The sequence below is a fragment of the Haliaeetus albicilla genome, chromosome 4, assembly GCF_947461875.1.
Source record: "Haliaeetus albicilla chromosome 4, bHalAlb1.1, whole genome shotgun sequence".
NCBI classification, from domain to species: Eukaryota; Metazoa; Chordata; class Aves; order Accipitriformes; family Accipitridae; genus Haliaeetus; species Haliaeetus albicilla.
The window spans coordinates 46439183-46452897 of record NC_091486.1 but is presented as its reverse complement, the minus strand read 5'-3'; the positions used below and the strand labels follow the sequence as shown (position 1 = coordinate 46452897).

Genomic DNA, 13715 nt, shown 5'->3' with positions numbered 1-13715 from the left:
CCTTTCATAAACCCATGCTGACTAGGCCTGATCACCTGGTTGTCCTGTACGTGCCACGTGATGGCACTCAAGATGATCCGCTCCATAATGTTCCCCAGCACCGAGGTCAGACTGACAGGCCTGTAGTTCCCCCGATCTTCCTTCCGGCCTTTCTTGTAGATGGGTGTCACATTTGCTAACCTCCAGTCAACTGGGACCTCCCCAGTTAGCCAGGACTGCTGATAAATGATGGAAAGCGGCTTGATGAGCATTTCCACCAGCTCCCCCAGTACCCTTGGGCGGATCCTATCTGGCCCCACAGGCTGGTGTATGTCTAAGTGGTATAGCAGGTCGCTAACCATTTCCCCTTGGATTATGGGGGCTTCATTCTGCTCCCTGTCTTCCAGCTCAGAGGGCTGGGTACCCCAAGAACAACTGATCTTACTATTAAAGACTGAGGCAAAGAAGGCATTAAGTACCTCAGTTTTTCCTCAGCCTTTGTCACTATGTTTCCCCACTGCATCCAGTAAAGGATGGAGAGTCTCCTTAGCCCTCGTTTTGTTGCTGATGTATTTATAGAAACATTTTTCATTGTCTTTTATGGCAGTAGCCAAATTAAGTTCTAGTCGGGCTTTGGCCCTTCCAATTTTCTCCCTGCATAACCTCACAACATCCTTGTAGTCCTCCTGACTTGCCTGCCTCTTCTTCCAAAGGTCATAAACTCTCTTTTTTCCCCCAAGTTCCACCCAATGCTCTCTGTTTAGCCAGGCCGGTGGTCTTCCCCCACAGCCCATCTTTCGGCACCAGGGGAATGCCTGCTCCTGCCCCTTGAATATTTCCTTCTTGAACAATGTCCAGCCTTCCTGGACTCCTTTGCCCTTCAGGACTGCCTCTCAAGGGACTCTGTCAACCACGCCCCTAAACAGGCCAAAGGCTGACCTCTGGAAATCCAAGGTGGCAGTTTGATCCCCCTCCTTACTTCTCCAAGAATCAAAAACTCTGCCATTTTGTGACTGCTATGCCCAAGATGGCCTCCAACCATCACATCACCCACAAGTCCTTCTCTGTTTGCAAACAAGAGGTCCAGCAGGACCCCCTCCCTAGTTGGCTCGCTTACCAGCTGTGTCAGAAAGGTCTCTTCCACGCACTCCACGAACCTCCTAGACTGTTTCCTCTGCTGTACTGTATTTCCAGCAGACATCTGGTAAGCTGAAGTTCCCCATCAGAACAAGGGCTAGTGATTACGAGATCTCTCCCAGCGGCTTATAGAATATTTTGTCTGCCTCTTCCTCCTGGCTGGGTGGTCTATAACAGACTCTCACCATGATATCTGCCTTGATATCCTTCCCCCTGATTCTCACCCATAAACACTCAACCCTATTGTCACCATCATTAAGCTCTAGACAATCAAAACACTCCCTAACATACAGGGCTACCCCACTGCCTCTCCTTCCTTGCCTATCTCTCCTAAAGAGTTTATAGACATCCATTGTAGCACTCCAGTTGTGCGAGTCATTCCACCATGTTTCCATGATGGCAACTACATCACGGTTTTCCTGTTGCGCAATGGCTTCCAGCTCCTCCTGTCTGTTGTCCGTACTGTGAGCATTGGTGTAGACAAACTGCTGTAGATAAACTGCTGTTTCTGTAACGATAAGCCATCGTGAGCAGCCAGGGTAGCATTCTGGATGATCATGAGTAGGAAAGCTCATCAGTGAGCAATAAATCCACACAATGTAAGGCTTTGAAAACCTTTACCTTCCCAAAGCCAGGCAAAATAAAAGCTCCTCATATCACAACGAGTGCTGGTTTTCAAGCCATACCGAGAACAGACCTTGTGACAGCAATGATTCAGAAACATGCCCTAATTACTGAGCTCCCATAATTTTCTAGATTGCAATCTGAGATGCTTTAAAACCTGTTTAGAGTGATCTCTATTGGCCCTGCAACCTTTGGGGGGAGAAAATCAACAATCTTCAGGGCATTCTCTGAACACCTCCTCTTAGCAATAAACACCTTCAGGGAAACCTCAAAATTCAGCAGCAGAAACCATCAACCAAGTTACAGAGCTCAGTCAGACTGCTTACATGACTGGGGTGAGTCCTCAACACGATGCTCCTAGCTCTCCCCTCCTGCTCCACTGCCCAAATTACTCAAACCCAAACCACTCTTAGACTTTGCAGCTCCCTTTAGCCCCCAACAGCACTCAACAGGAAATCTCCCAACTCCGACTACAAATGGGGGTTTTGTTAATGAGATACAGCACGTGTTACTGCCATGCACTGAAAACAGCTAGGGCTTTGTCTACACTCGTAATCCCTCCCTAAGAGATGACAAAGTAGGAAATTAAAAAGCTAGCATAGGCACATTCACTGATACTTCTGATGCCTCTGTTATTTAAGAGCAACATGCTTCACATATCAGATATTCCAGTAGATAACTCTGTGCTGAAATAAGCGCTCGCTTCTTGCTTTATAGCTCAGCTAAATGCTCCATTTTAAGACACAAAGTAAGAGTGATTCCCAATTAAGACATTTTATTTATATCTTTATTGCAAAGTCACCGTTTGGATACTGCTGAGGTATTAATATACAAATGAAATTATTATGTACCACCAGAGAGGGAAGAAACAGAATATTTAAAACCGTTGATTCATGGTTGCCACTGTCAGTAGCAACTACTTCTTCCAACAGTCAACACAGCAGGAAAATCTTCTGCAACCCCCACAACAAAAAAATTTGCCACAGATAAGCTGTTCTAGTGCATACGCATCAGGTGAAACTTGAATATAGATACACCCATTCCTTGAGATATAGATTGGTTCCACTGCAACACCCCTACAACATGAAATAGCGTTCAAAAGGAGTCCTAGCAACATTTCAACCTGACGAAGATGACAGAAGGGGAGATGAACCCATGCTTTGGGCACTGGGATTACATGAAGCTGTAAAAATAAAAAAAAAGCCTCAGCTTGTCCTCAGCAACATCTAGCTGGGCTGTATTTAATATCCTCGCCCAAGTCAGCAGTTCCGCTGCCCGCAACGTCAGGCGAACCCAGCATTGCATCAGACCATCCGCAGGCTGCAGTCAGAAGGCAAATCTTGACCGAACTATAATGAAGGGCTTAACACAAAATTACCAAGTTAAAGCTGCCTAAATGTAGCTGAATGATAGAAGTTCCTCATTTGCACAGCCACCTCAGCCAGCAAGAAAAGAGGCAGAAGCTCTGTTATTAAGAAACTTTTCCTAGTTGTCACTTCTGCGTAATTAAGGAAAAGCATGCAAGCATCCATAGCAGTGCTTATTGGTATATACATTATTAAAAAAAAAAAAAGAAATCAAAGTGACTTTGTGAGCAGAAATAATGAAGACTCATTTCTTATGGATGCACGTCTTCAGGACGAATTCTCCAGCGTCCAATAACTTCCAGTTCCCACTGCAGCTTTTCCCACGGTCAGGAACACCTCTCTCCCATGTGGATTCTTTAATGTCTAATAAGGGTTGCACTCTCGCTGCAGCTTTTCTCTCCATGGGGCCACTAATCAGGTCTCTCTCCTCTATTAAAACCGCTTGTTTTCATGAAACTCAAAGGAACATTGTATCTCTGAGACTGCAAGTACCCCCTTCACAATGAACTATAGCTGAAACTGGCTAATGTGTTCAAAATTGATTAGGGAAGATATATATGCACGGCAAGATCACATCAATCTTGCTCTCCAAGCAGATGAGAATAAACATGACTATTTGTTGAAGCCTGAAAAGATTAGCAAAAATTGGTAGAAACTCTGCATGTTCAGCTGTGTTGTATCAAGTATGATGCGCTATGATTCTTTATCCTCCAATCTACACAGATGCGCGGTATCACGTTCCTACATGCTAGACACAGAGCTGCTGAATTCCATCTCCAGGGCATTTTTAATTCCAGCTTAAAGCACAATCTGCAGGTTTGCTTCAAAAATACTGGTGGCGATAGGCTACGTTAAATGCTTTCTGCGCAGGAATTGCTCAACCCTGTTCTTTTGCGTGACCGATTTTAGGATTTGTTTGGATTTGATTTTAAGAATGCACTGCATCACAACTGTAGGGGAATCTCTTGATTTTAATCAAGTTTTTCATTCGTACATGAAAGGGTAACTCCCCATCTCAGTTTTACTTCTCCAAGCCCTGCTTTGCATGTATTCAGCAGCAGATGGAGGAAAATGCAGAGTCATAACATTATGGTCTCCTTGCCATGCTGCAGAGTACTTTAAGTATGTATGATCTTAAGGCTTCGTTAAGTCTTGGTGCTCACTGGTTCATACTTCTCCAGTCAAACACAAACTTCATAACCTCTTCTCCAAGGTTTTCTATATTTTCCAGAAAATGCTATTTCAGAAGAAAATAAAAGTTTATCTGTCCACAGTTTCTTAGACCACCCCAAGTGACAGGATTGCTCTTCCCCCTTGAATCACAACTTGGTTTGAATGAGTGACCGGCTTCAATTCAGCCAATAGGTTCAACAACTTGAAATTAATTTCCAATACAAAGCAGCCATGAATCCAAGGGCACGGTCAAGCCGCCAACCCCAAAAGCTCACCTACTCCTAAAAGGTTCCAATCTTGAAAACAGGGAGGAAAAAAAGCCCCATCACCTTGAAAAAGAAGTCAGTTCCCAGCCAGTCCAGCCTCCTGCACAAAGCCCTGTATTTAAGCTGGCCACTCCCGTACTGCCACACCAGCCAGTCACCCAAATACAGATGTGCAAATTTTATTGCGTTGGTTCGTGACTCACTGCTACCATCACCTTGGAGAAAGTGCTTGTTCCTGTGACTAAACCAACTGGCAGCACAATACTCAGCATAAGCCAGGTGTCAGCCCAAGGAAACCATATTCCCTGCTGACAAGCACCCAGTAAGAGCCAGGCACACACTCAGGTGTTTCGTCTGCAGTGACTACCTGTGCTCCAGGCGCTTTCTTCATAGGCGAGAGCTTAAAACTTTCCACAACTGAGCTCCTTAGCCAGCCAGATTTTAATGGCTTTTCTTTTGATGCAACTCAAAGTCAAGGTTTTGCAAAGCCAAGCTGAAAACAGGCTAGCTTGAATTTCATTGCAATTACAGGTGAGGTTTCTCACCTTGGTTGTACGAGCTTACCTAAAAGAGGTTTCATCATACCAAAGAATTCAGCAGACCCTTATCTCGAGGTATATGCGTGCTACCAGACTAACAGGGCTCCTCCTGCAGTTTAAGGATATAGCCAGATACATCGTACCATCCGCAACACAACCGGGTACATCACCATAACCACCAAGAAAGCTGCTTCCTAATTTTACGCCGTTTTGGTGATCAACTTCACCTTTAAATGCTTGTTTTCAAAAATGAGTCTGACACAAGCTAGGCAAGAGCATGAATTGCCAGCACAACCAAGGGACTGTAATCTCTGAATGGATGTAGAGGAAGAGATGCTTCCTGAGCTCAGCTGCTGCCAAAAAACAGCATATCTCACTGTACCCACAACCAGCATATCATCTACAACATCAGTGTTGAAGCCATTTTTATTTTTTATGACATGGCAAAGCTTCCCTGCTACTAATACTTCCAATAAGTTGGTTTAGAGTTAAGAAAAAGACCAAAAGTTTTAGACTTTGATTACAATGAGGTTACTGTGCCGATCCTTAGCTGTCTAGATGCGCATTTAGCTGGCTTTCCAAAGGCAGTGTCTTCACACATACAAGCACAAATCCCTTGGAATTAAATCAGATGTTGATTACGTATACAAGGGAGATACTTATCCATCCTGAGCTTTTATTCTCCTCACAGTTAGGATGTTAATGAGGCCGGAAGACTTTTTTCCTCCAAAGACGGCTACTTTAAACATACAACTTGGCAATTTATTTTTCTTATTTTGCCCTATTAACCATTACAGGTCATCCACAGCTGCCACAGAGAGCCTAAATAGGGAACATTTAAATAAGCCTCTATGCGCTTTTTGGCAGCCGTCACTATTAATGAGGACAGGAGGTATTCACACCAGTGGCAAGAGCAGATGGACCACAGCTCGGTGCTTTGTGCCGCGCGGAAGCTGCGAGCATCTCACCAAAGACGTGTACACCGCAGTTGGGGAAGTCTGCAGCAGGGACATTAAGTTCCTCTCAATGAAGCCCATGGACAGAAAACACAATGTCATGGTTTAACCCCAGCCAGCAACTAAGCACCGTGCAGCCACTCGCTCACTTCGCCCCCCACCCAGTGGGATGGGGGAGAAAATCAGGAAAAGAAGTAAAACTCATGGGTTGAGATAAGAACGGTTTAATAGAACAGAAAAGAAGAAACTAGTAATGGTAATAACAGCACTAATAAAATGACAACAGTAATAATAAAAGGATTGGAATATACAAATGATGCACAGTGCAACTGCTCACCACCCGCTGATCGACACCCAGTTAGTCCCCAAGTGGTGATCCCCCGCCCCCACTCCCCCCAGTTTATATACCAGATGTGACGTCACATGGTATGGAATACCCTGTTGACCACTTTGGGTCAGCTGCCCTGGCTGTGTCCCCTCCCAACTTCTTGTGCCCCTCCAGCCTTCTTGCTGGCTGGGCATGAGAAGCTGAAAAATCCTTGACTTTAGACTAAACACTACTTAGCAACAACTGAAAACATCAGTGTTATCAACATTCTTCTCATACCTAGCTCAAAAACATAGCACTGTACCAGCTACTAGGTAGACAATTAACTCTATCCCAGCTGAAACCAGGACACACAACCAGCTCAGTTTTGTACCTGGAGAAAAACTGAAGGCAATTCACCACTTGCTTAAAAAAAAAAAAAAAAAATACTTACAATCTGGCAATAGTCTTTTTATTGAGCTAAAAGATCATTTCAAACCCAGCTCTGATTGGGCACCTGACCACCTTCGTGACAAGAACTTGCTTTGAAGCCAACTCTGATATCCTACCACATCAGGGGATATAACAAAACACATGCAATCTCTTCTATTTGGATAGAGGGATATTCAAGAGGAACGCACACCCAAGTTAGCACTGTCTCCATCTATAGAAAGAGCCATCGGTATCCAACAGACAGCGGTGCAGATCATCTATTCACACTCCTTCCAGAGATGTTTGGACTTATCTGGCTTTTCAGTGTTGAGATGAGAGCACGTTCAGGGTATTTTGATCAGATTTGGAAGCTCACGCTTCAGATCTAAGTGTGCTTAAAAAAAAGAAGTGCTTTCAATTTTAAGTTGCTAAGCTCAATTAAAAAGAGGAAGAGAAAGGAAGAAAAAAAAAAAAAAGCTCCCTTTTGTTCTTAAAAGATGCCCTAGTCTTTAAACAGAAAGTGGTCATTAAGACAGACTGCTGCTCTTCTCCCACGATTAGTTTGTCTCAGCGGAAAATTGATGTTCCTTTCACATCCGAATTCTGCTGCATTCTCACCCAAGTCACCATGAACATTTGGACCTCAGACAAGGCATGAATATACAAATTATAGTACAGAGCCAGCCACATGCAATGCTACAGGACATGCTTCCAAAAAATCCGCCCCGAGAAGGATGTTGTTTCAACTGAATTCAGAGACACAGCCTTCATATTCAATCTATCCTGCTAACAGATCAGATTGCAGCAGGCCCTGGAATATATCCTGGTGTATTTATGAATAGTCTGTAACAATGTTTATTCTTTTACTAAAGGATGTTATCTTCACACTGCAGGATTTTACAGATTGCACCAGACGATTACAGAGTGTTAGCAGGTTAAACAATAACAATGGAAATGCAGAAACCAAAGCAGTTGCTGTGTTCTATTCATCGTACAGAAGCCTTGATCACATCTTAATATATTACTGCAGAACAGCATTTGAGACGTTTTTTCAGAATTGAGGAGACCAGAGCTGCCATTACTCACCAGGCAGACAGAAAGATGAAACCTCCTGCGTTACCCCCAGTTGTACAATCACCAGGTGGGAAACACTACTGACTTGTTAGCTTGGGCAAAGCAAAAAAAGCAGCTTTTGTCTGATTTTCATTAACTGTTCAAGTAGTCTTCAGAACACTACAAAGACTCATGCAAAGGTAAGCCGCGAGGCTGGTTGTACACTGTGAATTTCCATCTTCAGGCTCATATTCCTCCCACGAGATTTCTAAATTGGCATGCCGAAGATGCAGCTAAACTCAAAATCTCATTATGGAAAGTAATCATATTTTCTAGTTTATTCCTCAGTTCATTGTTTAGGAATGTTTGCCCTTGCAGTCTTTGGTTTCAGGGCGTTCTCAGACCTCAGCAAGTTCACTGAACTTAATAAAAAACACAAGCAAAATATCTCACAAGTGCTTATTTTTGGTAGCTACCAAAACCAGAACATATCCACCCCACTAGCAGCTTAACAACTTACACCCTGGTTGCCAGCAACTCTCACAAAACCTTCAGTAGTCTAAAACCAGCCGAGAAGGGTGACCCTCAGTTTTACCCCTTCCCAAACATCTTCAGAAGACTTTGTTTTGATATTCGTTATTTCTCAGGTGCGTCTTCACGTGCAGAAGGCATCTCCTCCTCTTCTTCACAAGCTGACAACAGTGTGAAACCACCACAACAGCAAGACAGCCTGCAGTTGCAATACATCAGCTAATGAAAACAAAACTCCCAAGGAGCCCCACATTCATCCTGACTCACCGACTCGTCCAAAATCTGCAACCTGCCCTCCACTCATTTGGATATTTACTTCCTTTTTTATTAAAAGCCAGCTAGCGCCTCTTTGCCCTTAGTGAAGACAAGGACCTAATTTTGGACACACCTTAAGACGGCAGTAAGGTCATTTGCTGGAGAACTTGGCATGACTTTCTGTCCTATGAAAAGCAAGGAGGGAAAAAAAACAGTCAACAAGGCTATCACAAAACAAATTTAAGCCTTTTCTCATCCCCTGTTCTAACTTGATGAATGGATTTAATACCTCTGTAAGCCTCGCAAGGACTGCTAAGTTCTCAACAGGCGAGTCTGCTTTCTTGCAGTCTGCAAGAAAGGCCTCTAGGATTACTCTAAATTCCTTTGGTACAATGATAAAGTAAGGACAAGAAATACCAAAAGCCAACGTCATTTTGGAACAGCTCAGCAACAACAGAAGCTGCTCTCATCAAATGACAAATAAACACAGCCAGGACCTCTGAAGAAACTTCAGAGAAGAAACAGTGCCAGAAAGGCTCAGCAGATGACAGAATTTTGTAACCAAGTGACATCAACTTATCTTTCTAACATGGCTCAATGTATAAAAACACTTAATAGAAGCTTGGTCTAAATCTACGCTCTTCGCAGCTTTTCATTAAGTTTCTTTGAAATAATTATATAGGCATTTCCTCAGCCAGCGTGGCGTCAACAAGCTGCCACCTCAAGTGCATGCAAAGAGCAGTATCCGGAACAGCCAGAGGATTCATGAATCTTAAACTGTTGAGGAGCTGTCCTCCCCATGACTCAGTCTTGGGGGAAGAAGTAGGTGGCTGCAGACAAACATTGCTCGGTAACACCCCCAGTACACCGCAGAGGTTATGCCTGTGCTGCTTTATGGTGCTCGGTTAATCAGTATTAGGAATAGAATTATTAAAGGAGATCTAGTGGAAAACAGAGATGCAAGCCACCACCAGACCCAGCACAACCACGTCCCCAGTTAGCCACCAAACTGATGAACCTACACCCAGTGCAAGGCTGACCTTCGTCAGGAACCGACTGAGACTCAAGGAGGCAGGACTCGCCTCGTGCCTTCCCCACCTTTCTTTCCCTTCTGATTCTGGGCAATTAATTTAATCCCCTCACTCTAATCCCCCACCAAATGTCCTCCCATGATCATCTTGGGTTTTATATTCTGCAAAACTAAGATTACCTTCCTGGAGACATTTGTGAAACGCAGCACAAACAAGTCCTGTTACTGCGCAATATTCTAGACATTGCTTCAGCAAAGCATGAGCATAAATTTTACCTTCCCCCTCCTTTCAGAGGCTCTGAACTAAAAAGGCTAGTACCTAATCTATGAAAATACCGTCACTTAAAAATGATACAAATCAAGAAAGAAAACAGGAATAGTTCATTCTGTAGCCTTACTTCTGTACTCTCCTAAAATAAAAATACATCTGGATAGACATCTCTATATGCAAAACTGATTTAGTATAACCATCCATGTGTTTGCATCCTAAGTGATCTCCAAGAACTATTATAAGCAATAAAAGCCTGGGAACATATTTGAGACTTTTACTAGAAAAACAGGAGCACTATTACTTCCGACTCAAGCCTGTTCCTGCGGAAAGGCACTGCAAGACCTGCTGGCGTCAGACATGGGGAAAAAGGCACCAGAAATGGTGCTGTCCTAACAGCCATCACCCTAAATAGGCACGGAGGTTTTTCTTCTCAGTGCTCAAACCAGCACACCAGCAGCAATCTTCACTGCTCTACCCTGTACACAATCTGTAGAAGAGCTGACCAAAATCCCTCTACTCCACCTTAGTCCACAGGGGTGACGTACAGGGCAGAAAGCACAGATTTCACTCTCCCAGACTGAATTTACACTCACAGCTATCAAGACAAAACATCTTGTAAACTGACCAAATATCTTCTAGAAGTTACTGAAAAGAAACATGCACTCGCTGTTACGCCAGTTTTTTGCAGAGCAACTCCTGAGAGCAGTTGTGTTTAAAATGCAAACCACTTCTCCAGAAGGTATCCTATGCATCTCCTCAAAAACAGAAATCGGAACAAGGTGAAGCCAGACAAAGCACATTTTCCCCCCAAAAAACCTTAACAGTTATTTATCTTTCTCACACAGCTCTGATCTGCAACTTATTTCTAACAATTTTAAAGGAGTACATTTGTTTCCTGAAATCCAGGGCTTCTCCTGGACTCGGTTGCCACTCTGAATGTCTTAATTCTCCCAGAGAATAGGAGATGGCATACCAAAGTCACATGGTTCATAATTAAGAGGCTTTTACTCCTCTTTGCCCTTTAAAACACCAATAAAGGGACAAAGCCATGTTCTTTCAGGCAACTGGAAGAAAACACAGGGAAAAAAATATGGAAGGCCAGCACTTGTGCTGGGTACAACTGTTACTATATTTAGTCGCCTTGTTCTGCAAGCTGCTGAGCATCTGTTTCAATGATGGTGAATGACTTTTTTCCTGCTAGTCAAGACAGCATTAATTAGATGAACCCAAATGATCCCTACCACCGCTTCCCTGAGCACCGAGCTCGTCTCCCATATCCTAACACAGATTTCCTGCTTATTCCATCCTAACAGTGGACCTCCAATCCTGACACCAATTGCTTTTGTATTCAGGAATGCCTTAATAACTAAGTTCAAAGAAAACAGCACACATTAGGAAGAAGTTTTTAAAAAGGGAGTATCCGGGTACAAAACTAAAAGGTCGTTAACAATTTCAACTTGTTAAAATGCACAGAAAATCATTCTTTTGCAATCCCCTTTAATATCAAGGCAATAGATTAAAAAAAAGGGCTCTTAAGGAAAAAGTAACACTGCTCATGTAAGCCAGCGCTTCTTGAGACCAGCTTCAATATTCTCTAACTTGAGAGGAGAATTCGTGAGCGGAGAGGGTTATTTCAATTCACACTAAACATAACCAATCAGGCGCATTTTGCAAAAAAAATACACTTTCTGCAAAACACCTCTTTCATCTTAATTCGTCCCTTAAAAGAATTACTTGTGAGACTGCAAACCCAAGCAAGGTTCCCACAGTAACTGGTTAATTGAAGGGGGGGGGGGGGGAGAAGCAGCAAACCCTTCACATTGACCATGCCTGTTGGGTTTTAAGTTTTAGTAGTCTTCCTTCAATTTTTGCTTCTTTAGAAACCGAATGGTTGTGTTTCTCAAATCTGCCCCTAGCACAGACTGTGCAACAGCAAGACCGCTTGCATATAGGCTTTAATATGGAAATGACAATATTTCCTAAGCAAAGTGGAAAAACAAACACTCCTGTGGGTTGCACAGAGGCTTCAGGGGTAACACGATTCCCAGTTGCACCCCAGCTGAGATTTTAGGCGCTATTTCCCCGAATTTTTCCTCTTGCTCCCGTGGCTCAGCCTCTCCGCATGCTCTTCACCCTATTCTCAGGCTGGGGGATGGGTGGGAACTGGGTTTCGCCAAGCCCAGCTCCATCTGAAAAGACTTTCTCTCCAAACTAAACTGCCCTTTTCTACGAGGAAGCCTTCCACATCCCACCTCCATGCTCAGGCAGCTGCCTTCCCTATGGATATACCCACCACGCCATGTAATCCTCGTGTAACGTGTCCCTTCCCCCAGGCAAGTACCAGCATACAAAGGAAACCCTGCTCCATTGTCCACCTACAGCACCTATACATTGAGCCTGAAACCCGGCTAAACATATACTCCTTTACCCCTTTTACAGCCACAAATATTTAGATGTTTACATCCCCAAAAGGGCTACGGAGACAGCATGTCATTTCCCCCCATGCATTAGTACCTGCAGCCACAGCCAAACGTTTTGAAGCATATTTTTACTGTGTTTACTTGCATGAGATCAGCCTCACCCAAACACACAAATCCCAATTAAAAATCAGTTTTGAAAAACAGCAAGAAATTGCAGAGATGAGGGGGATTTGTCTGGCTGCAAATCTCCTTCCCAAACCTCCGACTGAAACTCACAAAGGTAAAAACAACCAAAAAAAAGGTAATTAACAATTCAGCGCCTGCCATTTTTTCCCATCCATCTCTAAGCAACAGTACCATAGCAACTTTTTTCCTGCTTTAATACATCTTACAAAAGGAGGAGGACTGGACAAAATAAAACCCAGGAACATCAAATTTCTACTTTTGAGTGCCTATCCCTTCAGCTAGCTATGCCTGGAATTAAACAACCAACCCCAGAGTGGGTTTTCTTTTCCCCAAAACCCTGCCTTTGTACAACGCTGGGTCACATAACCTGGACTGATGGACAAGGCAAACCACCTCGAATGCAGAACCACCATCCCGCGCGCTGGCACAGATGAAACGGCAATTCTGGGCTCAGGGGAGAAAATAAAAGGTGAACCTCAATTAAAACAGGGCAATTTCTAAGGGCTGATGATGCCAAGATGAGGCTTTGCTGCTGCTGCAGCTCAGGCCAGGAAGATGGAGGAGACCCTCGGGGGGTTCCTCCCTGCACCCCGAGGTGACCCCAGCTCACCCCCCCCACTCCAACCGGGGCCCTGCCGCCATTTTAGAGACCGGTTAGCACCACCCGCCCTTGCCGGGGCTGCTCTGCCACCGGGGCGGGGGGCTGCGAGCCCCCCCCCAGCCCCCTCCACAGCGGCAGGCAAGCAGGAGCCGGGGCAGAGGTGGCCGGGGACCTTCCTTTCCCCCCCCCCTCAGTGTCACCGCATCTATTTTTCCCATGGTGACTCATTATTAAGGACGCTCCGTCATTTTTCCAATGCAGGAAGATTAAAGGAAGCTTCAAAATCCTTTTTTTTGTGGGGGGAGAGGAATTAAAACAACCTGGCTGAAGGAGCCGTGAGCTGAGCAGCCACCCTGGGCTGGTTACCTTCTTTTTCCCCTTAAAAAAAAAAAAAAGCTTCCAGCATGGGGTGCCGGGCATCAACTTTGTGCGAAAGCATTTCCCGAGGAAAAAGGTGTTGCTGAGGCGGTGGGGAAGAAGCCTCCTCCTCCTCTCCGCATGAAAAGACGAAGGGAGGAGGGAAAAAATACAACCATGCAAACAACTACTACTTCCTTATGAGCAGGCTTAATCTATGCAACAAAAAGA

At 44.3% G+C, this 13715-nt stretch overlaps 1 protein-coding gene across 4 annotated transcripts in view; it reads right to left on the bottom strand.

Annotated features, from left to right (window-relative positions):
• SPEN (spen family transcriptional repressor) overlaps nt 1-13715 on the bottom strand; it is a 71602-nt gene that overhangs the window by 56600 nt on the left and 1287 nt on the right. The gene's annotated exons all lie outside the window — the stretch shown is intronic.